This window comes from Euphorbia lathyris, chromosome 4 (assembly GCF_963576675.1).
Source record: "Euphorbia lathyris chromosome 4, ddEupLath1.1, whole genome shotgun sequence".
In the NCBI taxonomy this organism is placed as follows: domain Eukaryota; kingdom Viridiplantae; phylum Streptophyta; class Magnoliopsida; order Malpighiales; family Euphorbiaceae; genus Euphorbia; species Euphorbia lathyris.
In genome coordinates this window covers 80,053,564-80,079,344 of record NC_088913.1, presented here as the reverse complement: position 1 = coordinate 80,079,344, position 25,781 = coordinate 80,053,564, and positions in this window count along the sequence as shown.

Sequence of the window (25,781 nt, the reverse complement as noted above, 5' to 3'; positions counted from 1 at the left end):
CCTTTTTTTATCAAAAAAGGGCATGAGGTGTAATACGCGAGGCGTGCTCCCTTTCACGCCCCGCGTACCTGAGCACTTTTGCAAATAATAGCGGTCAGGAGGTGGGATACGCGTGGTGTGGCCCCTTCACGCCTCGCGTACCCCCCTGGGAATCCGAGTTTTACTTGGATTCCCATCCCTCTCCTATAAATACTCCCCCTTCTCCTTCTTTCTCTTCCCCACAACTTACTCCTACTTCCCCAACTCTTCTTCTACTCTTTCTAAATCCCCCACTACCCACTACCACCATGGTTAGGCGAAAACAAACTGCCGAAATGCGTCCCCCACGGTCCACTCGGGCCCGTTCTTCCCATTCCGCCCATAACCAATCACCTCCACCTCCCGAATGGGAAGGAACTCCACCACTCACCCGCCAATATCGGGCTCCTTTTCATTTCCTAACCGAGGAGGAGGCCCAAAAGTACGAAGATCTTTGCGCGGCCACGGTCAAAGAGCTCCCGTACATCTCGGATAGCGTGCTTGATCATCATAATCTTGGCGATCCCTTCGAAGCTCGCCTCCGCGCCCTCGGTTGGTACGATATCTATTCTACGCATCGACGGGTGTACCTATCACTAGTAGTGGAGTTCTACACCACCCTCAACTCTAACAACGTCCCCGGAGCCGCCCTCTTCAACTTTCGCCTTCACAACCGCCCCTTCTCCATTGACACTCAATGGCTCCGCAACCACTTCACTCACCAACCAGAGGCAGGCATCTCCCATTGGCCCGATGGTGTCTCCGCACGAGACTTTTGGACCTCCATCACCGGGTCCGAAGACTACGACATCTCCAACCTCCGTCCGGCTTGCATCCGCAACCCCAGCCTCCAACTTCTCCACCGCTTCATCTCATTCTACTTCTCGGGGAAGTCCGAGTCCACTAAGGTCAACAAGCATGAACTGTTGGCCCTCGTCACTATCTTTGCCCTCACCACTCTCGGCGAGGCTGCCCTTGATCGTCTCCCCAGCCTTTTGCCTTGGCCCATGGAAAAGAACGCCTTTAAGTCTCTTAAGCGTTCAACCTCCGGCCCGGGTGAAACTTCGGGGGCGGCCAACTCCAATGAGGAAGGAGACTCGGACTCAAGCATGGGCCTCAATTTCAGTCCTCCACCCCTCCGCGACTTCAACACTCTTTATGCTCGGTTGGATATTTTGGAGGGCAACCAACGTCGTGATCGGGCGCACTTCGACTCCCGCTTCGATTCCCTCGACTCTCGCCTCGACGCCTCCGAGGCCCAAAGGCAAGTGGATAGGGCCAGCTTCGAAGCCTTCACCAACACCTTCTATACCCACTTCAACATCCACGGAAACCCTCCTCCGCCTCAACCATAGTTTTCATGTGTTTCGTTTTCCTTTGTTTTGTCTTTTCTTTGTTTCGTTGTTATTTTTGTCATCTTTTGATGTTTTTAATGTACTTCCCTTTGTTATTTAATATATTTATGGTTTCCGTTTATGTTTCGTGTTCATTTTTTTCAATTTCTGTGCTGTAAATAATGTTCACGCCGGGCGTACCCCCTTTTACGCCCCGCGTGATCACCATTTTTTCGTGTGTTATCCACCCAAAAACTCAAACACGCAGGGCGCCCCTTTCCCTGCGCCCCGCGTATTTGAGTCTCTTCCCAAAAAGAGCTCACATCGCACCTCCTACGCGGGGCGCCCCCCTGGGCACGCCTCGCGTAGGACCAAACCTTAAATGGGTCTAATTTTAACTTCATGTCTATTTTTGTTTTTGTTTTTCTCTTCTTTTGCGACGTCCTTGGGATAGACGTCATTTTAATAACGCGAAGGGTCGTGCAACCCCGCACCCATCGTTTGTTTTGCACTAACAAAAACAAAATAAATAAAAATCAAATAAACAACAAAATAATTGAACTAATTTATCAATTCTGAAGTTTTGTCCGACACACTACCTTCCTCGGAAATAAATTAAAAGTTCTGTTATTTGTCCTTAAAATAAAAAGACGGAACACAAATGATCGATTTTAGTGAGAAATTTTAGTCTTAATTTTGAAGTTCTAGAATTTATGCAAAGCCTAGATTTATACTAAACAAAAGCATTGAGTCCTAACCCACATGTCATCTCCATAATGAAATTTAAAAAGACAATAAAAACGGGATGTTTGAAAGTTTAGCGAAGACTCGATATTACACAATTTAAACCCGAAATTTTGTGAGGTAATTTTTGCACCTAATACCGGGTTAAGTACACCTATTTTGGTTATAATGACAATAGATGATAAAACGAGCCTACTTAGTCTAATTCTTTCCTTAATTTATTTTTCTCGTTTTTATCAACCTCTAGGAAACCCCCTTGAGCCTACTAACTGACTTTTCTTCTTAATACCCTTTTAACAATTAACCCTCTTTTTCCTCTTGTTTAAATACCAACAAAATCAATTCGCACTCGAAATAAGTCAAGGCCTTAATAAATGAGCACCATAGTTCTCGAGATCGTTTTTGTGCCGCTCTTAAAAAAAGAAAAAAAAAGAACATAATAAAGAGCAAAAAGGCATTCTCAAGCTCCACCCGAGCAATTTCGAGTTATATTTTACAAATTTACCAAGGCCAAAATAAAATATGGTGCAATCATCAAAATGGTATTTAAACTCGAGTCTTCAAAAATTAACCACTAAAAAGCCACCCACATTACATCCCCCCTCCGGGTTCATTTTTAATTTTGTCTAAACCATAACATAGGAGGAAAAACCCGGATGAAAATGCAAACTCAAAGTGATCTCGGGTAAGTGCAAAGAAGAGTGCCAAAACACCGACCCACCAAAGTTTGAGCGTAAGAGTGAAACCCTTTGGTGAGGTACTATCGGGTCCTCAAAAGATAATCAACCCCCGTTAATATTGCCTATTAATTTTGATCATGGAGATTTCAAATAAGTTTTGGTCACTCGATTGTTTGCGTAGGTGTTTACCGAAAACTTTGCATAAAACTTTAACTTTGGTATTTTACCCCTATCTTTTAGCGTGATTTACGGTTCAATTTTAGAATAAATAAATAAATTTAATTACAAAAATAGAGTGTTTTAATAAAATAACGAAATAAAAATAAAATCCGTACTTTCGGTTAATCTTCCTTATTTTTTATTAATTTAGGAAATAAAACGTCAAGCTAACTCGGCTCTCGAGAATTGTATTTCAGGTACGAACAATGAGTGAAAATCCACCATAATACGCGGGGCGTCTCGTTCCTTACGCGGGGCGTGAAACACCAAGTCAGAAATGATTGCCTTATCCACAGACACCACGTAGGATCTACTCAGCATACGCGAGGCGTATACCACCTTACGCGAGGCGTACGACATGTGTCAGAAATAATTTGCCTAATCCTGAAAGTCAGACTGCATGGTCTCCCTGAGTCAACTGTCCATACGCGGGGCGTGCTTCAGCTACGCACGGCGTAAAAGACCCAATTCAAGCAATAAAAACTCAGAAACTCAAACACGCGAAGCGCATCCCAATCTACGCGGGGCGTGTTTGAGACAACAAGATCTGGAATTGGTCCACATGCAGGAGATTTCTGATGGAATGGGCAAACACGTGGGGCGTTCCACACCCTACGCGAGGCGTATTATGGGATTTCTACACAAAATCATGTTCCTCCATGCTTGCACCTTATGGAATTACAATTTCACCCCTAGCTTGATGTGTATAAATAAGAGTGACTAGCACTCATTTGATATACTCTAGATACATTAGACACCTTGTAATATACACCTTCTTAAGATTAAATTCTTGTCATTTGTAGTTTAGATTTTGTTTTTAGGCTTTATATAGCCAAACTCTTCCAACCTTGAGAGCTTGTTCGTTGATTCCGACATTCCATCAAAGTTCCGCTCCATCTCCGTGCACCAAGCTCGAAAGCTCCACTATCAAAGTTCCGAGGGTGGATTCTTCCCTTTAAACTTGCTAATTAGCTTGTACTCATCCTATGTACTAGGCTTGGTTGTAATTCATATTTACATTCTCCATATTTATAATTTATGATTCATAATCTTCTTTTCTATATGTGTGTTGATGTTTGTTACTTGTTTTGATATTCATAATTGATTATTGTGTAGGAGAACGCGATTTCCGACGCCATTCGGACTATCTTTAGGGATTCATATAGGTGTTGCCTTATCGGAAGTGACAAACCGGAAACCGTAGGAATTGACAAGCCACGGAACTTACGGGCCCTAATTTCTGGTCCCAAGCATTAGACACGCCTTGACTAGGAACCACGTAGTCTAAGTACTTCACGGGTCGGTCACACTACACGTAGTCGTCTTTGCAAGAGCAAAACATCAACCGTATATACATTGGGAGTCGTTATTTGTCATATTTATAACTTATCGCACCCACATCATTCATAGAGTTTTGTTATATAAATTCGCCTCACCCGTAGTTAGGAGTAGTTTGTAGTTGGTCCCCATATCAACCTCAAAGTATTCACCGCTTAAATAACGTATAAAACCGAGTCATTTAATACTTGCAGTTATAAATCCCGTGGATTCGATACCCGATCTTAACCGGATTATTACTTGATACGATGGGGTACACTTGCCCCTAAGTAGCAGCATCTAGTAGAGTCTAAGAACACGTGCATCCCATACACTTATATATTCTCACCCCTCATCCACACTCTATTCACAACCTACTAGGCGTAGCTTACATCAATATGTCAAACGCATTGCGCCCGACAAACTAGATTCTAAATCTGATAAATGTTTCTTCGTTGGATACCCTAAGGAAACTATGGGATATTACTTCTATCATCCAGATGATCAGAAAGTAATAGTATCCAAGCACGTAACCTTCTTAGAGAAAGAGTTTCTCGAAGACACAGAATAGGGAAGCATGATTGAACTTGATGAAGTTCAAGAACAAGAAACACCAACTGAAACAACAGAAGCGGTTAAGGAACCTGATGCAGTCCCATTAGATGAGACTCAAGTGCCACCCCTTCGTAGATCACAAAGAGTTCGTGAACTCCCTATTAGATATGGTTTTCTAGTGGGAGATGATGATAAGGTTCCCGTGTTAGACGACGAACCCAAAAACTATGAAGAGGCTCTTAACAGTCCAGATTCTAAAGCATGGCTTGAAGCCATGGATTCTGAAATGGATTCCATGTATACCAACCAAGTGTGGACTTTGGTTGATCCACCCGAAGGGACAAAACCCATTGGGTGCAGGTGGATCTTCAAAAGGAAGACTAGTATGGATGGAAAGGTTAGCACCTACAAAGCTAGGTGAGTAGCGAAAGGATATCGTCAGAAGCAAGGAATTGATTATGACGAAACTTTCTCTCCTGTGGCTATGTCCAAATCAATCAGAATAATGCTTGCTATTGCCGCTCACTACGATTACGAGATTTGGCAAATAGATGTGAAAACAGCTTTCCTAAATAAGAAACTTGCTTGAGGATGTATACATGATGCAACCTGAAGATTTCATATCAAAGGATGCAAACAAGGTTTGCAAACTTCAGAGATCCATTTATGGACTCAAGCAAGCATTTAAAAGCTGGAACAAGCGTTTTGAAGAAACCATAAAACAATTTGGTTTCGAACAAAATTGCGAAGAAGCTTGCATTTACAAGAAAGCAAGTGGGAGCTCTGTAGCATTTCTGATATTATATGTGGACGATATATTATTAATGGGAAATGACATAGCTCTACTACAGTCGGTAAAGGTTTGGTTATCTGGTAACTTCTCAATGAAAGACCTCGGTGAAGCAGCTTATATACTTGGTATAAAGATCTACAGAGATAGATCAAGAAGACTGCTTGGTCTTTCACAGGCTACATACATTGAAAATGTGCTAAAGCGGTTTAGCATGCTTGAATCGAAACGAGGTAACTTACCCATGATACATGGAGTAAAGTTAAGCAATTATCAATGTCCTAAAACCGATGATGATAAGAAGCGCATGGCTGTAGTCCTGTACGCCAGCGCAATCGGTTCGATTATCTATGTTATGCTATGCACTAGACCCGACGTAGCGTTCGCGTTAAGTATAACGAGTCGTTACCAAGGAAATTCGGGAGACGAGCACTGGATTGCCTTTAAAAACATTCTTAAGTACTTCAGAAGAACTAAAAATATGTTCCTAGTGTACGGAGAAGGGGATCCGAAAATAGAAGGATTTTCAGATGCAAGTCATCTCACAGATGAGGATGATTTTAAATCCCAATCAGGATACCTGTTTATCTTGAATGGGGACACGGTCAGCTGGAAGAGTTCCAAGCAAGGAAATGTAGCTTTCTCTACGACCGAGTCAGAGTATATCGCAGATGCGGAAGCAGCAAAGGAAGCAGTTTGGATTAGAAAGTTCATTACTGAACTTGGTGTGGTGCCTGACATTGTAAATCCCATTACATTGTACTGTGATAACAATGGAGCCATTGTGCAAGCAAATGAACCACGGTCTCATAATACATCCAAACATTACTGATGCTCCTTGGATATATAGCAAAATTAAGGTCAAGTATAAACCTATCGCAACAAGTAATAAAGTGTGCAAGCACAGGTCGAACCCACAGGGAGACAGGATTGCAGATCCACTAAGTCTAATCAAACGTCCAAATGTCAAGACAAATAGAATTGGGATGTAATTGGCATTAACTAAGTATGCAATTAATTATAAAGAACTGGAAATTAACGCTAGGGATAACAATTGGTGAGATTAATGGATGAGAAATATGGGATTTCGGATCCTTTGGTTGAATCATATATCTAGGTCGAGAGTTAAGAGTGGTTAAATCATGTCGGGATGTAACGGCAACCATTCTAGAGAAGGTATGAATGTGATCAGTATTCTAAAACCCCTATTCACATGTGTTCAAACAATAGCTTGGTTAGGCAATATGTTCTAAAACATGTAAAGCATTACTAAGTCCCGTTTGGTTGAACTCTAAGCCTTAGCCCGAGTAAGAACCGCACTCCTAGTGTCCTAGCGAGGTCTGACTGTATGGGTTCGGAATAGACTCTCTCCTCTCGGTCTCGAGTCTATCTAAAATTCTATTTCCTCTCGGATCAAGACATTAAATACAGACAATCAGATTACAGTTGACAATCAAATCACAATCCTAACTCTAAATCCAAATATATATTCATTCACACCAAATTCACCTCCATCCCAGATTGGATGGAGATTAGCTCATAGATATGCAAATCAACACAATCATAATGAAAAAGCTGAAATCCATAAATGTATTGAAATTCAATAGAAGAGTACAAAGGAGAGAAAACTAGACTGTCACTCTAGTGATCGGCGATGAATCCTCGACTGAAAGTTGCTAGAAATGGAGTAAGAACAATCGAAAATCCCAAATGCAAAGGTTGAGCAAAAGCCTAGCTTCTAAAATTAGGCTCTGATACAAAAATGGCTGCTCAAATAAGTTTCAGAAAAAGAAGAAGATGTGTTTAAAAGAGATAACCTAATTCCCTTTTATAGTCACACCAAAAGCTAAAAGGGAAAAAAAGGTAAATTACAGGAAAATAACTGGACATTTCCAGGTCTTCATAGGGCCAAAATAACAAAAAGAGCCGAAAATGCGCTCTGCTTCGCGTTCTGTCTCGACGAGACAGAAGTTGTCTCGGCGAGACAATAGTTGTCTCGGTGAGACAGTGGCTGTCTCGACGAGACAGTAGTTGTCTCAGCGAGACAGCATGTGGCCAAGTCCGCTTCAGCTCCTCGTTCTCTCGGTTGATGCCTGATTGCTTCCTAGAGCTCCGAGGAGGTCCAAAAAGTCCTGAAAGACACTAATCATGCCATAAGGTAGAGGAAACATAAAATCGACCTAAAACACGAAAACAATAAACAAAACAGTTGAAAATAACTAAGAACAATGAATGAAATGCACCTAAACATCTATGAAATGTGGAAATATCAACCTCCCCACACTTGAACCTTAATTGTCCTCAAGCAAGAAAGACGGAAATTTTAGAAGGAATTAAATCACATAGCCCTCGGGCTCTTGACATTTCCGGATTATTTCCAAACAAAACATTTTACTAACTACCCTTGAACCGAAGATGATAGAGGGGTCGCCTTGTGAAAACTCATTCTCAAAGGTGATTTTAGCAGCCCAAACTCTAAGAAGATAGATAGAAACTTAATCTTGTTTAGCCAAAAATGAACAACCAAATCATTCACCGTGAACCTTCAGATTCAATTTCTAAGGTTGCTAAGCTAAATTAATCAAGTTACTTGGCAGTATGAGGGGCCTTTTGTACTGGTTGAAACGCATGGGTAACGTACCCCCAGTCATACAACCCGATCACAAAACTAAGGTGTTTGAAGAATTAGATTCCCTCTTTCCATTTTCTTTCCAATGTGAGGGGCCTTTTGTACCGGTTGAACGCATAGGTAACGTACCCCCGGTCATACAACCCGATCACAAAACCAAGATGCTATGCATACTCATACCAAGAATTTGTTTGTGCAATTGCACTTATTGAATGTAGGCATTGGAGTAGGGCGGAAAGAGGTATTTGGAGATTTAGATTTTTTTTTATTATTTAGATTTTTAGTGCATTTATTATTAAGAGTAACTTCAACTACTTCTGGTAGCACGATTTCACTTAGGTTGACATTTAGATTTCACAATTTTGGCTTCCATCATCTTCTTAAAGGTGGGCTACTTAAATTGCACTAAGTATCAAAATTAAGTACGGGGGACACGACCTCATCATCAATTATTCAAGGGTAAGACTAAGATGGCCTGTTTGTGTAATTTTTTCTTTCGATGAAGTTTCCGAGGGGATATGTAATATAACAACTCTAAAGTGTTTCATCCATTCAAGCGAAGAACCAAGACTTCAGGTTTAAAGGGAGGCTTTGATTGACTCTACAAAACATACAAAACAGACACGACAGACATGGTGATAGCAGATGCACAAATGCAACACACAAACAGTTTAAACAAACCAAGACGCGACGACAAGAAAACGACAGACATGTAATTTCTATCCTAATTTTCCCTTCCCACACTTAAAGCAAGCATTTACTCCCAAAAATGCAGAAAAGTAAAGCTACAAAATATATAAAAGGAAAAGGAAAATAGGATAGGGACTCCCTCAAGGGTGGCGATCCATCCAGCCGCGCATATCAGACATGAACCCGTTGACGTCCATGCGGAAATCGCGAAATTCATGTGTCAACTGATCCAAGTTGGCCTCCATGTTAGTCATTCATTCCTCAAAGCCGCTTTTCGGCTCTGCTTGATATTCATCATCCTCCTCTTCGGAGCCGAGGTCCATTGGCTCAGAGGAACCTGTACCTGCAGATTGAAAATCTCTCCACCACATTCCCGACTTGTGGAGAAGCTCAGCACGCAACAGATAATTCAAATCTAACAGTTTAAAATTCTCAGAATCTTTTAACTTGAAGGTTGCCATGGTTCCCTCACATACCGCTAGGCGGGAGATGATATGGCCAAAAGGGAGGGAAGTTCGCTTTGAAAAGCGAACCCCAGCCATTAAAGTCCAAATAAAGTGGGCCATTCGAGGAGGTTTGTTTTGTGTCATACACCAGAGAAGTAAAAGATCGGCCTCACTAACCTTATCGGCCTCGGGGAGGCCGACAAGGTTAAATGTTATCCATTTATGCATTAATCGGGTTTGAGGGTCGGTGATGTTCTTATTCAACGTTTTGTTTTTCTTAAAATCAAAAATTCCTGAAAGCTCAAACCAGACATATTTATTGGTGAGATCCTTGTCCCACTCGGTGTAATCACCCTCCTTAAAACCCATGACCTTATTAAACTCTTCCTCACTCCATTTTGACTCGGTATTATCAATTCTATAGTGTAGAGTTTTTACGCCCTCATCGTCAGTGTCGATTCGTAGGGTGGTAAAGAACTCTACAATATAGAACTTGTACAATTTATACCGCCTATCATCTAATTTCTTCCATCCCATCCGGGTAAGGATCTCTTTAATCCCCTCATCCTTACCCGCACTCTCAAGTAGAGGCCAATCAAAATAGCGGGGGTGAGCAAGCTTGTAGTCTTTAAACTTTAAGTAAAGCTCCCCCTCATCAATAGATTTAATGGAAAAAGGGTAAAGATACTTATGGGATAACTCCGACGGATACGGAGTATCTACTTGTTGGGATGAAGCTTGGGGCCTAGGAGGGCGTGGAGGTATCCATCGGGGTCGTCCAGAATCTTCAATCGGCGTTTGTTCCTCGACCATTCGGTTCTTCCCTTTTGACCACTTGTTACGGGATGATTCTGCCATGAACTAATTACATAAAAGGAATAAGAAAAACAAGAAAACACATAGAGAAATAAAAATGGATAAGAAATCTAAGAAAAGTTCACAAAAGTAAATAAGTATCAAGATTGAATCAAAAATAACTTAAGCAAAAATAAATGAAAATGAATGAAGGCAAGAAAGCTTACAAGAATGGAAGAAATACAAAAAGATTGAAATGAAGAAAGTGTGGTAATGGTGGGGAGAGATGAGAGTTGGTGGTTTGGGTGAAGGTGAAGAAGAAGAAAGAAGTAGGAGATGAAGATAGAGGGATGGAATGGAAGTGTAGAGAGAGAATGTAGGGTTTTGGTGAAGAAATTGGGGGTGAAGGAGATGGGAATTCGGCTAGGGTTGGAGAAGGTGGGTTTAGGGGGGTATTTATAAGGGTGGATCCGGACTTATGGGTCCTAGATCTGCGATGTGTCTCGGTGAGACACATGATGTCTCGGCGAGACACACTGTGTCTCGGTGAGACACAACGCTATGCTGGCATACCTTGCTATTAGCAGGGTTGCCTTGTCTCGGCGAGACAGTAGTTGTCTCGGCGAGACACAGCGGGAGAAAAAAAAGAAACTAAGAAAACGAATAAAACAACCATAAAAATTTAAGGAAATGAAACTAAGTACGGCTAAAATGACCAAAAGTTCTTGAAAGGGAATGGAAAACGTAATATAAAGAGGTTCTAATCTGGGGTGCCTCCCAGGAGCGCTCAATTTTATAGTCTATGGAGCTTATAGACTGTCCTTCTCCCTCAGGATGGGTCATCCAGACGGAGATGCTCGATTACTCGAGGTCCGTCATCATAGCACTTCAACCTCTGACCATTAACCTGAAACGTCTGATCCTTATTGTCTTTGATTTCAACCATACCAGACGGGAAAGCCTGTACTACGGAGAATGGTCCGCTCCACTTGGACTTCAGCTTACCAGGCCACAGTTTTATCCGGGAGTTAAATAACAGAACTTTGTCCATTGGCTCGAAGTTGCGCTTAATGATCCGCTTGTCATGCCACTTCTTCATTCGCTCTTTGTAGATCTTGGCATCCTCATATGCTCCTAGTCGAAATTCCTCCAATTGATCCAACTGCAACAACCGATGTTCACCTGCAATCTTATTATCAAAGTTTAGAAACCTAGTGGCCCAAAAGGCCTTGTGTTCTAGCTCTACAGGTAAATGTCATGCCTTTCCATACACTAATCTGTAGGGAGACATGCTGATTGGCGTTTTAAACACGGTTCTGTATGCCCACAAGGCGTCGTCGATTTTTAAAGACCAGTCTTTCCTAGATAGGTTCACTGTTTTTTCTAAGATGCTTTTCAACTCTCTATTGGTTACTTCTACCTGGCCACTAGTCTGAGGGTGGTAAGGTGTGGCTACCTTATATGTGCTCCATATTTCTGCAAAAGCTGTGAGAAAAGCTTATTGCATAAGTGTGAGCCGCTATCACTAATAATGGTGCGAGGGGTGCCGAAACGTGTAAAAATGTTCTTTTGCAAGAACTTAGTCACAACCCTCGCATCATTACTAGGTAAAGCAGCAGCTTCCACCCATTTTGACACGTAATCGACTGCCACCAAGATGTACTCATTGTTAAAAGATTTGGGGAAAGGACCCATGAAGTCTATCCCCCAAACATCAAATATCTCACAGACCAAAATAGGACTAAGAGGCATTTCATGTCTTTTTGATATACTTCCAGTTCTCTGGAAATTATCACATGATTTCACAAATCTAGCAGCATCGGCGAAAAGAGTGGGCCAAAAGAGGTCATATTGTAATACCTTAGCTGCAGTTTTGGTCGGGCCATGATGCCCACCTACCTCTCTAGAATGGCAAAAGACTAGAACTGATTCTACCTCACTTTCGGGGATACAACGATGAATGATGTTGTCGCCACATACCTTCCATAGGAAAGGATCCTCCCAGTAGTACTGTTTCACCTCATGTAAAAATTTCTTCCTCTGCTGATAGCTCAAATCTGGGGGTATGACCTTTCCCCCAATAAAATTAGCATAGTCAGCGAACCAATGTACTGATAAAATTGCCATTAACTTCTCATCAGGGAAGGATTCCTTGATGTCCTCAGAGAGGATCATCTCGTCCTCTTTGTTCTCCAGGCGGGAGAGGTGGTCCGCTACCACATTCTCGACTCCCTTCTTGTCTCTTATTTCTAAATCGAATTCCTGGAGCAGCAATATCCAACGAATGAGTCTAGGCTTTGCGTCCTGTTTAGAAAACAAGTACCTCAGGGCAGCATGGTCAGTATACACAATAATCTTAGAAAGCACAAGATAAGATCTAAACTTGTCTAAGGCAAAAATGATAGCTAACAATTCTTTCTCTGTGGTTGTGTAATTTACCTGAGCTTCGTTTAAAGTCTTACTAGCATAACAAATAGGCTGACAAATTTTATCTTTCTTTTGACCCAAGCATGCACCTACAGCTGTGTCGCTTGCATCACACATTAGCTCAAATGGCTTGTCCCAATCTGGACTAACCATAATAGGGGCTTTCACCAATTTACTTTTAAGTTCATTGAAAGCATCTAAGCATGCATCAGTGAAAACAAAATCGGCATCTTTCAAAAGCAATTGAGTTAGAGGCCTAGCAATTTTGGAAAAATCTTTAACGAACCGCCTATAGAATCCTGCATGCCCCAGGAAGCTTCTAACTGCTTTGGCATTACAGGGGGGAGGTAGTTTATCTATTACTTCGATGTTAGCAGGGTCGACCTCTATCCCCCTTTCAGACACTCTATGCCCTAACACTATGCACTGTTTGACCATAAATTGACACTTCTCCCAGTTAAGAACTAGGCTAGTGTCCTCACAGCGTTACAACATCAACTCTAGCCTTTGTAGACAACTTTCAAAAGTGGATCCAAATATGGAGAAATCGTCCATGAATATCTCCATGAATTTCTCAACCATATCACTAAAAATTGCTGTCATGCATCTTTGGAATGTGGCGGGTGCGTTGCATAGGCCAAATGGCATTCGTCTATATGCAAAAGTCTCGTAAGGGCAAGTAAAAGTGGTCTTTTCCTGATCTTTCATATCGACCGGCATTTGCATATAGCCCGAATAACCGTCTACAGTGCAATAGAAACACTTACTTGACATTCGCTCTAACATCTGATCGATGAATGGAAGTGGGAAGTGGTCTTTCCGTGTGGCGTCATTCAGCTTCCTGTAGTTTATGCACATACGCCAACCAGTCACCTTCCTCACAGGGATCAGTTCATTTTTCTCATTTAACATCACTGTAGTTCCGCCTTTCTTAGGAACCACCTGCACAGGACTAACCCAAGGACTGTCAGAAATGGGAAAAATTATACCTGCATCTAAGAGCTTGATCACTTCAGCCTTCACCACTTCCTTCATTTTGGGGTTCAATCGTCGTTGTGGTTGAACAGTTGGTTTGATCTCGTCCTCCATGTAAATCCTATGGGTGCACATGGAGGGGTTGATTCCCTGTATGTCTGCCATCTGCCAACCAAAAGCGCCCTTGTGCATGCACAGAACTTCAATCAACTGTTCTTTCATATCCCTGGTCAGCTCAGAAGAAACAATTACAGGCAAAGACATAGGTGGTTGCAAAAATGCATACTTAAGGTGAATAGGTAATGGTTTAAGGTCAAGGATCGGCGGTTCCTCAATGGAGGGTTTTGGAAGGGAACCAGAATTACTTACTAACTCCTCAACGTGTCGAATCCAATAACACCTTTCCGCTTCCAACTCACTTAATTCAATAAGTTCACTTTCTGGCACTGTGATCTTAGCAGGTGCTAAACTTTGTTCCTGATCTTCCTGGAAGACATCTTCAACAATAACATCGTTAGTACAAATAAAATTACAAGAAGAAGTGTCTACCGGATACTTCATTGATTTCACAACGCTGAATTCCACTTTCTCATCGTGTAATCGAAGAAACAGCTTCCCTTCCTCCACGTCGATAAGTGTCCTTCCTGTTGCTAGGAACGGTCTTCCTAAGATAATGGGCACCTGATCATCCTCCTCAATGTCCAGAATTACAAAGTCTTCAGGGAAGATGAACTTGCCAACCTTGACAAGTAAGTCCTCGACAACTCCGGTTGGCCTCCGTACTGAGCGATCTGCCAGTTGAATGGTCACTGAAGTTGGACTTGGATCTCCCATTCCCAATTTCCTGTATACAGAGAGTGGCATCAAATTAATACTGGCACCCAGATCACAAAGTGCATACTTGAAATGTGTACTGCCTATGGTGCAAGGAATGCTGAAACTACCAGGATCCTTAGATTTTTTTGGCAGATTCGTGCTCAACATAGCAGAGCATTCCTGGCTCAACATTACAGTCTCATGGTCCCCTAACTTCCGTTTTTTTGTGATTAGCTCTTTAAGGAATTTTCCATAAACAGGCATGTTTTCAAGTAGTTCAAGAAAAGGAAGATTAATTTCAATTTTCTTAAACACATTTAAATTTTTTGCATATTCCTTATCTAATTTAGTCTTGCGACTTGGATAGGGTAGGGGTACCTTAGTAGGCTGAACATTTGGGTCCGCAAACAGTTTAGGGTTAGGGACACTTACCTGATTTGGAGCGGGGGCGACTGGGGAGATTTTGTTGGCGAGATGCGACCCAGAGGGGTTGTCTCGCCGAGACACTATAGTGTCTCACCGAGACGCCTCCAACGGCGGGTTGTCTCGCCGAGACAACTCGGGCGATGTCGCATTTTCGTAGACCGAGTCTCTTAAGCCGCTTCTTACCTGATTACCACTTCTAAGTTGGATGGCATGGACCCTTTCCTTCGGATTTTGCTCACTGTTTGGGGGTAGTTGTCCCACAAGACGTTCAGAGTTATTTCTTGCCATTTTCCCCAACTGCGTCTCCAACTGCTTCGTGTGAGCTTCATTCTGTACCATACGAGTTTCCATTCCTGAGACTCTCCCGTCTATCGCTCCCAATACTTTTATCATGGCATCCACCTTATCTTCCAGGGTGTCTTTTTTCTTTTGGTATTGGTTCTGATTTTGCTGAGGTGGTGCTGAAGAGGTCCCTTGATTGGAATTCTGAAATCCGGGTGGTCCCAATGCTGCTTGGTTATTAGACCAACTGAATCTCGGGTGATTTTGTCTCCAAGCAGGGTTGTAATTATTCTGATAAGGCCCATTATGCTTCATATAATTGACTTGCTCTAGCACTATGGGGCATTCTGTGCTTCTGTGCTCTCCCACGCAGATTTCGCATTTGAAGACTAGCGCGGGCGCTAGTGCGGACTTTTTCATCTCAGCCAAGACAAGATCAAGCTTTTCTACCAAAGCTGCTACCTGAGAGTCTGACTCTGATGTCCCTACCGACTTTGATGACGGGGCCTCCACAGCAAATACACCACGTCTTGGGGTCGGCTTCTCTATCTGCCAGTGCGCACTACGCTCTACTAGCTCCTTCACAAGGCTATAAGCAACTTCCGCTGTCTTACTAAACAAATCACCACCTGCAGCTGCATCCAAAGAAGCTCTGTTAGCAGAAGAAATACCAGAGTAAAAGAGTTGTACCAAATGGTGCTTTTCAAACCCATGATGTGGGCACTTTCGCAAGAGCTTTTGGAATCGTTCCCAAGCCAAGTGTAGATTTTCACTCTAAAACTGTTTGAAACAGTTAATATCGCTCTTGAACTGTGCCGTCTTGGACGGCGGGAAGTACTTGGCCAAAAATTCACTGACTGTGCTATCCCAATCCGCTAGGGATCCTGGTTCCAATGAGGCTAGCCAATCTGCTGCTTCATCCTTCAAAGAAAAACGAAATAATGTCATGTATACATCTTCAGTAGTAACATTATTATATTTGAAAGTGCTGCAATAAAGGGTGAATTTATTCAAGTGGGCATTGGGATCCTCATGGTATTCTCCACCGAATTGTCTCGAATTTTGGATCATTTGGATCATCGCTGGTTTGATCTCAAAAGAAGCTGCTGCAATGGCAGGTTGTACTAAGCTAGAGGTAGTTGTAGGCCTTGTGGCCTTGAGAAGCTCCATGATAGAAGGTGGATTGGCCATCTCTTCCGGCTGAGGGATTTCCTCTTCAGGGGGGATGTCGATTTCTTCCACCCTAACCTGCTGTCTGCGTTCTTTCCTTAACCTGCGCGTAGTTTTATCAATGTCAGGGTCAAAACGCAAAGGTGAATAACTTCGAGAACATCGGTGCATAAACTAAAAACAAAACAAAACAAAATAACATCAAGATCAAATTTCGATTCTTTTGACTTAATGTGCACTCGCGTGCCTCCCCGGCAACGGCGCCAAAAACTTGATGCTCCTTGGATATATAGCAAAATTAAGGTCAAGTATAAAACTATCGCAACAAGTAATAAAGTGTGCAAGCACAGGTCGAACCCACAGGGAGACAGGATTGTAGAGCCACTAAGTCTAATCAAACGTCCAAATGTCAAGACAAATAGAATTGGGATGTAATTGTCATTAACTAAGTATGCAATTAATTATAAAGAACTGGAAATTAACGCTAGGGATAACAATGGGTGAGATTAATGGATGAGAAATCTGGGATTTCGGATCCTTTGGTTGAATCATATATCTAGGTCGAGAGTTAAGAGTGGTTAAATCATGTCGGGATGTAACGGCAACCATTCTAGAGAAGGTATGAATGTGATCAGTATTCTAAAACCCCTATTCACATGTGTTCAAACAATAGCTTGGTTAGGCAATATGTTCTAAAACATGTAAAGCATTACTAAGTCCCGTTTGGTTGAACTCTAAGCCATAGCCCGAGTAAGAACCGCACTCCTAGTGTCCTAGTGAGGTCTGACTGTATGGGTTCGGAATAGACTCTCTCCTCTCGGTCTCGAGTCTATCTAAAATTCTATTTCCTCTCGGATCAAGACATTAAATACAGACAATCAGATTACAGTTGACAATCAAATCACAATCCTAACTCTAAATCCAAATATATATTCATTCACACCAAATTCACCTCCATCCCAGATTGGATGGAGATTAGCTCATAGATATGCAAATCAACACAATCATAATGAAAAAGATGAAATCCATAAATGTATTGAAATTCAATAGAAGAGTACAAAGGAGAGAAAACTAGACTATCACTCTAGTGATCGTCGATGAATCCTCGACTGAAAGTTGCTAGAAATGGAGTAAGAACAATCGAAAATCCCAAATGCAAAGGTTGAGCAAAAGCCTAGCTTCTAAAATTAGGTTCTGATACAAAAATGGCTGCTCAAATAAGTTTCAGAAAAAGAAGAAGATGTGTTTAAAAGAGATAGCCTAATTCCCTTTTATAGTCACACCAAAAGCTAAAAGGGCAAAAAGGTAAATTACAGGAAAATAACTGGACATTTCCAGGACTTCATAGGGCCAAAATAACAAAAAGAGCCGGAATTGCGCTCTGCTTCGCGTTCTGTCTCGCCGAGACAGAAGTTGCCTTGGTGACACAGTGGCTGTCTCGGCAAAACAGTAGTTGTCTCGACGAGACACTGGCTGTCTCGGCGAGACAGTAGTTGTCTCGGCAAGACAGCATGTGGCCGGGTCCGCTTCAGCTCCTCGTTCTCTCGGTTGATGCCTGATTGCTTCCTAGAGCTCCGAAAAGGTCCAAAAAGTCCTGAAAGACACTAATCATGCCATAAGGTAGAGGAAACATAAAATCGACCTAAAACACGAAAACAATTAACAAAACAGTTGAAAATAACTAAGAACAGTGAATGAAATGCACCTAAACATCTATGAAATATGGAAATATCAATTACCTAAAGCGATACCACATTATAAGAGAAATTGTGGCGAGAGGAGATGTGAGAATAGAAAGAGTACCTACAGAGGACAACGTTGCAGATCCGTTGATAAAGCCCTTAACCCAGAAAGTACATGATCGTCATCTAACTTCTACTGGGATAAGTTATAGAAACAATTGGCTTTAGTCCAAGTGGGAGTATGTTGGGGTTTAGTGTCCTATAGACAATTGTTCTAGTATACAAACTTAATGTGAATGAAGTGTTCTTTATATCATTTGTTTTAATGAGATATATGTTTTATAACTATATAAAGGCAATCCCTTTTAAGCACTAAATAAAGTCTAATAAAAGGAAATCCGTAAGTTTGTTTAAAGTGATTATAAAGTGTTCATACAAGCATGAAGTGAGACGAAACTTTATAATAAACTAATAAACTTAAAACCACCCCAAGTCAATTAATATGTTCAGGATTGACATATCACGGTTGAGACTTGCATGTAACAATGTCTTCTGTCCGAAAAAAAGCTGATCTCACAAGCTTCATATATATAGATATCTGGAGAGTTACATGGATCCGATGAAAAGTAGTTCATTAGGATTGGGGACCCGACTTGAGATAACAGGATGGGTAGATTCATCCTTGTCACTTGTTCATCTCATTGGTATTAATAGGTATAAATAATCCTCAGACTCAAAGGAATGTTAGTTGGTATTCTGGATTACGGAATGTGACGCTTTGATTGTGTTGTAACACGATCCTTAACAGAGATGACTCTGGGTGTGAACAGCAGACGTTGGGTATCACAGGAAGTGATTGCGGGATCGTTATACATTGGATTGAGCATTTATCACTCCCGATAAATGGGAGATATGTCCATGGATCGCTTGTGGAAGACTTGACTTTAAATCCTTGCAAGGTGATAGCTTAAGATTGAAATGCGGATTTCTCTTAACATATCTAATTGGAGTTGACTCGGCCAGAACAAGTAAAACGAACATCTCGCTATATGTGACTTGATATTACCCATAGTCATAAGATTCATTTCAAGGACGTAGTTGATAAAGGATCGAATTATACCGTAACTTATACGGAAAGGTCAACGACAGAATCAACCTGTCTTCTTATAGCTCTAGGGGAATGATTACGGACTTGCTAATCACATACTTCGTACATCATTCCGTTATGCAAAGATTAAATATAATTCTTTGAAAATTAATTTAATAAAGTTGCATACGGCTAGTAGCAATAAGAACCTAATGGGTCACACATAAGACTTGAACCCAAAAGAGAGACAGATGCTAATTAATTGACGGAAGCCCAATTGAGCCCAATAAGGCCCAATTACCAAAGGGGGGGGTCGAGATTTATGTATATTAGATACATAAATAATTAAGGGATAAGTACAAAAAAATGCCTGTGGTATACCGGTTTTGCGAACTGGGACCTGTGGTTTTTTTTTTTGACAAACTCAGGTCTGTGCTACACGCCGTTAGCAAACAGAGGCAAAATTGACTAACGATGTTAAAATTCAAAGAGAAAAGAGTTAATTTGGTCCTTATATTTATTTATTTCATAAATTAACCCCCCTAATTATCTAATTATCATAAATAAACCCCAAAATCAAAAATAAAATTAAAAAATACCATCATCTTCTCTTCTTCTTCTACTTGAATTCATCCTCCCCAACAAAACACCGGCAATCAAAATCAACGTAATCGCAGCAAAAAAAAACCTACTGAAAAAACACCATCGTCGCAGTCGGAAACCTCCCAAAAAAATCTTGATCAAACAAAAACTTCTGATCAAGAGCCACATTAGCTTTCCCCCAAAACGGCACAAGTTCTCCGTCTGCTAAACCTATTTGAATTAGCTTTCCCCCAATCCGTTTCATCGTAATCTCCCTCTGCTGTTCCATCGACTGATTATAATCCGGCACCACAAACACTCTTCCTCCTTTCTCTTGAGGATTAAACAACTTGCTCTGCCTCATCAAACCAAACAACCAATCCCGATCCTCAATATTATGCATATCCAGTAATTTCCGCATATCCTTGATATCGAAATCGAATCTTTCGTTGAGTTCCAGAGGAGAGTAGCTGACGTAGACATTCGATTCCAGAGGTGAAACGTCTTTGGAGGAAGAGCTGAGTAGGTGATTGCTCAGGATTTGAGTGTGAAACCATGCTCGATTGGTAGAGGACGATTCAGATGCCATTTTTTCTCCTTATTTGGCAAAGGAGATTATACAATTAGGGTTTATGTTTATCAGAATTTTCAGAAAGATTGGAATCTTAAGAGACAGAGAATGGAATAATGCGAAATGTTCAGAAGAGAAGGTGAAGAGAACACAAGCGAAAGCGTATAATGCCATGAATGCTGAATTTACAGCCCATTTTTTCTTTACTCCGCCGCCGTATAAAATTACTAGACCTGGTATGTTTTGGAGTCTGACGAGCGTTGCGGCAGTTGATTGCCAGGTGTTATCGGCTTTGCTCATCCATGGGGGAGTTGATTCGTCGAAGGATAAACCTAAGGGGAGAAGTGCGGCGATCGGAGATGGTGCAGGTACTCCTGTTGCATTCAGTCCACTCATTTTAGGTTAGATTTGGGAAAATTGATGGGGTTTTGGTGGGTTTATAATTTGGAGAATTGGGGATTTTTTTGGGGTATTGATTGTAACGATTAGCTTTCAGTAGTATCATTTTTGTCAATTGTGATTTTTCTGTTTTTGATGAAAAAGGTTCGATCTTTATCATTGTCTAGTTGAGCGATGAATTCAAGTAGTTGAGCGATGAATTCAAGTATTTCGAAGAAGAAGAGAGTGAGAGAAAGAAGAATGAAAATAAAAAATAATAAAGAGATGGAGAATATGGTATTTTTTAATTTTATTTTTGATTTTGGGGTTTATTTATGATAATTAGATAATTAGGGGGGTTAATTTATGAAATAAATAAATATAAGGACCAAATTAACTCTTTTCTCTTTGAATTTTAACACCGTTAGTCAATTTTGCCTCTGTTTGCTAACGGCGTGTAGCACAGACCTGAGTTTGTAAAAAAAAAACCACAGGTCCCAGTTCGCAAAACCGGTATACCACAGGCATTTTTTTTTGTACTTATCCCAATAATTAATTTGATTTTATCAATTCTAATTAGATTGAGACTGTGAATTAAATTAATTAAAGGATAAATAAGTTAGGAGTTTTAATTAGATTAAATTACATACAAGAGATTATAAATACCTCCCTTACTGTAATTTTCGAAATACACAGAGCAACCAGGAGAGAGAATTTCGACACCCCTTGTTGAGGATGAAATAATCCACCGCTTCCTACTGATTCAATTGATTTCATCTATTTCTCTTTATCCTTGATCTTGTGTTGGTTAATTAGAGGCAATCTATTTTGGTTGCTATTCATCGGTTGATTTCTAATCGTTTACTTGTTTTGTTTTGTTGTGTTCATGAAAGAAGAAAAACAAACAAAAGGGAGAAATTCGTTTTACTACTCCTACATCAGGTCAGTTCACGATTTCATGGATTCCCGAAGATTGAACCATCGGATCGTCGTGATTTTTAGACAGGAGCTTCTAGACATATTCTTCCACGTTTCCACCGTTCGGATTGTCGTTCGGAGGTCTAGAAGGTATTTTCGGGTAGGGGCAGATTGGTAGACAGTTTCTATCTCTTATGAATTTGTGGGCACTTCGTTTGCAACGGTAGATAGAACATCTAAAATGTATTTCTTCTTATCCCTCTTTGTATGAAATAACGATTAACGGATATTGGGGTTAATGGAAATATGTTAAATTTTTTATATTTCTGCTGCTATACGTTAGCCTATTTTCCTTCATACCGGACCAACACTGAGCACGTCCTGAGTGAAAGCGACAGGAAGCTGTTAGCCTCCAACGGTTATTTCGAAATTCGAAATCACCGGTGCCTCAAGTGTCACTATAAATAGGCCTCTCAAATGCTTCATTCGATGCAGATCTTCAATCAAGTCGAAACGCTGACCAAATTCATACTTGAAGTTCTGTGAGAAATGCAAAGCAAATCTTACACCAATTCCAATCATTGTGTAAAACTCTAGAGTGATTTCATTCATCTAAAGTGTCTTAACAATTGTTGTTTAGGACAAACACTTATCATTTCTAGAAGAATAGAAAGGAAAAGCTGAGTACTCGGTTATAGTACTCAGCGGTAGTTATAGGAGTGAGTAGAGGAATAGAGGAAGGTACTCTTGTATACTCAGCTTCTGTTGTAAAAGGTTTCGTGCTCTATCTTTAAAGAGCTCAATAGAGGATTCAAAAAGCTCGGAACGAGTTCCGGGGACTGGATGTAGGCGGAGAGGCCGAACCAGGATATGTCTGCTGAGTAACATATTTCTAACCTTTAAACTCCTTTATATATTGCTTGCTATAAAACTGACTAAGTAACGAACTCACGCTGAGTTGAGTGCACTAAGAAGCTGAGTTCAGGAATAGACTTAAGTGCTATCTCCTGACTCAAGGAAAGAAACAGACTTAGTCACCAGTTGACTAAGCTTGTGTCTTAAAACTACTTAGCGTCGCTGTGTAAACCTTTTCTAAAAAAAAGAAGTCAGTCTTAACGGACAAAATTTTAAATAGTTCCTATCCCTCCCCTTGGAACTAACCTTGTCACGTTATACGGGACCAACAACTCTGGTTTCAGAATTCTAGAAAAGCTTAGATTAAAGATGGGGATTACAATACCAGGTTTTTCCATCTTTCTACTATTATCAGAAGACAGAGAAATATGATTGATGCTATTAAAGATCTAAATGGTGATTGGGTCTATGATGATGAAGATATTCGTCATTTGGCCCTTACCTTTTATAAAGATTTATTCAAATAAGAGAATGTGGATCTGGATAAAGCTCTATCTAGTACCACTTTCCCCAGGATGGGGGAGGATATGTTTCTGAAAGCTTTCTACCCTTTTTGAAAAAGATGAGATTGATCAGGCGGTCTTTAGTATGGGAGCCACTAAAGCTCATGGGATTGATGGCATCCCTATTGGCTTTTATCATAAACATTGGGAGACTGTGAAGGAAGGTATCTATAAGTTTATTGAAGGTGTGTTTAGGAATCCTGAGGATATAAGGCTTGTTAATAAAACCTTTCTGGTTCTGATTCCGAAAGTGGACAGTCCCTCTTTTTTCTTACAAATGAGGCCTATTAGTCTTTGTAATGTATTGTATAAAGCTATTACCAAAATGGTGGCAAATAGACTTCGTTGCATTCTTCCTGATATTGTTAGTCAGAACCAAGGCAGTTTTGTCTCTGGTAGACAAATGATGGACAATATGGTTATAGCCCAGGAGATGGTTCACTCTATGAAGATAAAAAAGGGTAAGAGGGGTATTGTGGCTCTTAAGCTGGATCTGGAAAAAGCTTATGATCGCCTTAATTGGAGCTTTCTATTAGATAGTCTGAAGAGAGCTGGTATCCCGGATAGTTGGAGGAGCCTTATTGAGGTTTGCATTTCTTCTCCTACTTTTCAGGTTTTGATTAATGGTGATATGTCGGAGGAGTTCTCTCCTTCCCGAGGTATCCGTCAAGGTGATCCTATAAGCCCCTTTCTTTTTGTTATCGCTATGGAAAGGTTGACTCACCTAATTCAAGAGGCAGTTGATAATGGGACTTTTCATCCGATGTCCATCAATAGATTTTGTCCCGCTATTACTCACTTATTCTTTGCTGATGATGTCATGATCTTTGTGGAAGGGAATAAGGAGCAAATTGGTGTGGTTGTGAACATTATTAACTGTTTCTGTGATGCTTCTGGTCAAAAGGTCAATATCCAAAAATCCATGATGTTGTGCTCTAAAAATATGAGTAAGAGTACTTGCAAAGAGTTGAGCGATATTTCTGGTATTCCTTTAACCAATTCTTTGGGTAAGTATCTCGGGGTCCCCCTCCATAGTGATAGAGTATCCAAAGCTTCATTTAAAGAGACTCTTGATAAAACTTCTAGCAAGTGTGCAAGTTGGAAAGCTAAAACTTTGTCTCTTGTTGACCGTCTAACTCTTGTTCAATTAGTCAATTGCGCGGTTCCTAACCATATTATGCAAGCTTGTAGACTGCCTGAGCCTGTCCTTAATGATCTAGATAAAATTAATCGGCGGTTTCTCTGAGGGAACTCTGAAGAGAGTAAGAAAATCCATCTTGTTCCTTGGGGGGAGGTTTGTAAACCTAAAAACATAAGGGGGCTGGGCATAAGACAAACTGATGATAATAACAAAGTGTTAGTAATGAAACTTCTTTGGAGGATGTGGCAACTTCCTTCTTCCCTTTGGGTTCGCTTATTATGCGGTAAGTATAGAAAAGATAGGATTTTTGGAGGTCCTAAAGAAAAAGTTTTAAATTGTTCTTTTCTCTGGAAAGGCCTCGGCTTTGTTTTCTCAGAATTCTGTTCTAGGATTGGTTGGGTTGTGGGTAATGGTAAGTCTATTAGCTTCTGGAATGACAAGTGGCTTGGTGAAAATTCTTTATTAGAGGTTTGCAATTCCCCGCCCCCTGTTAATATTCGCCACTGGAAGATTGCTGATGTGGTGGATTCTGAAGGATACTGGATTTGGTCAAAGTTTGAATCCTTTTTAAGTTTGGATACACTTCTGAGACTTAGAAGTGTAAAGATTAGTAGTAAGGAGGAGGATAGGGATACTCATTGTTGGGCTTTGACTAACAATGGTGCCTATACTTGTAAATCTGCCTTTGAGGCCTTTAGCCACAATAAGGGGGGTCCTCACTCTGATATTTGGAAGATTATATGGGCCCTTAAAGTTCCTTACAGAATTAGAAGCTTCTTGTGGCTTGGTATTAAAGATAGATTGCTAACTAATTCAGATAGGAAAAGACACCATCTGGTGGAGTCTGGTGATTGTAGTAGATGTAGAGGGCATGAGGAAACCATCTGCCATGCTCTTAAAGATTGTACTAGAAGTAAAGAGGTGTGGAGGAAAGTTCTCCCTAACCACATGTGTGCTGCCTTCTTTTCCCACTCCAATCTTGACTGGTTTGCTAATGGTGTTAGAGGGAAGTTGCTGGCTAACCTAGAGCATGGTGGGATCTTCTTTGCAATTATCTGCCACCACATTTGGAATTGGAGAAATAAGGAGCTATTTGGAACTGAAACGGTTATTATCCCGAACTTGGTTGAGTTCTTCGCTAAGAAATTATATTATATTATATTATGATAGCTTCAAAGAGGATTCTCTTGCTAAATATACCCAGAGAAAGGCTACTCACCTCATGTGCTGGAAAAGACCTAGGGAAGGAGTGGTGAAACTTAATACTGATGGTTCTTACCTAGTTGATGGTAAAATTGCTGCGGGCGGAGTCTTGAGAGATGATGGGGGTGCTTGGCTGTCTGGGTTTGCTCAAAATCTTGGCTTGGGTACGTCCTTTTCAGCTGAACTTTGGGGCATTTTGTCTGGCCTTAGTCTTGCTAAGAGGCTGGGTGTGGAAAAGCTGCTGGTGGAGTCTGATAATCTGGAGGCTATCAAAATGATTTCCAACAATAAAGCTATTTGCTTAAATAGCCAAAATTTGATTAAAGGTATCAAAAGAATCTGCTCTTCCTTTGTTTCTATCAGTTTCAGCCATGTCTTTAGAGAGCAGAACCGGGTGGCGGATCGTCTGGTGGCTGCTGGTCATGAAGAGATGTGGGGGATCACTACCTATTCTTCTCCTCCGGCGTTTCTTTCTTCGCTCCTTTTGG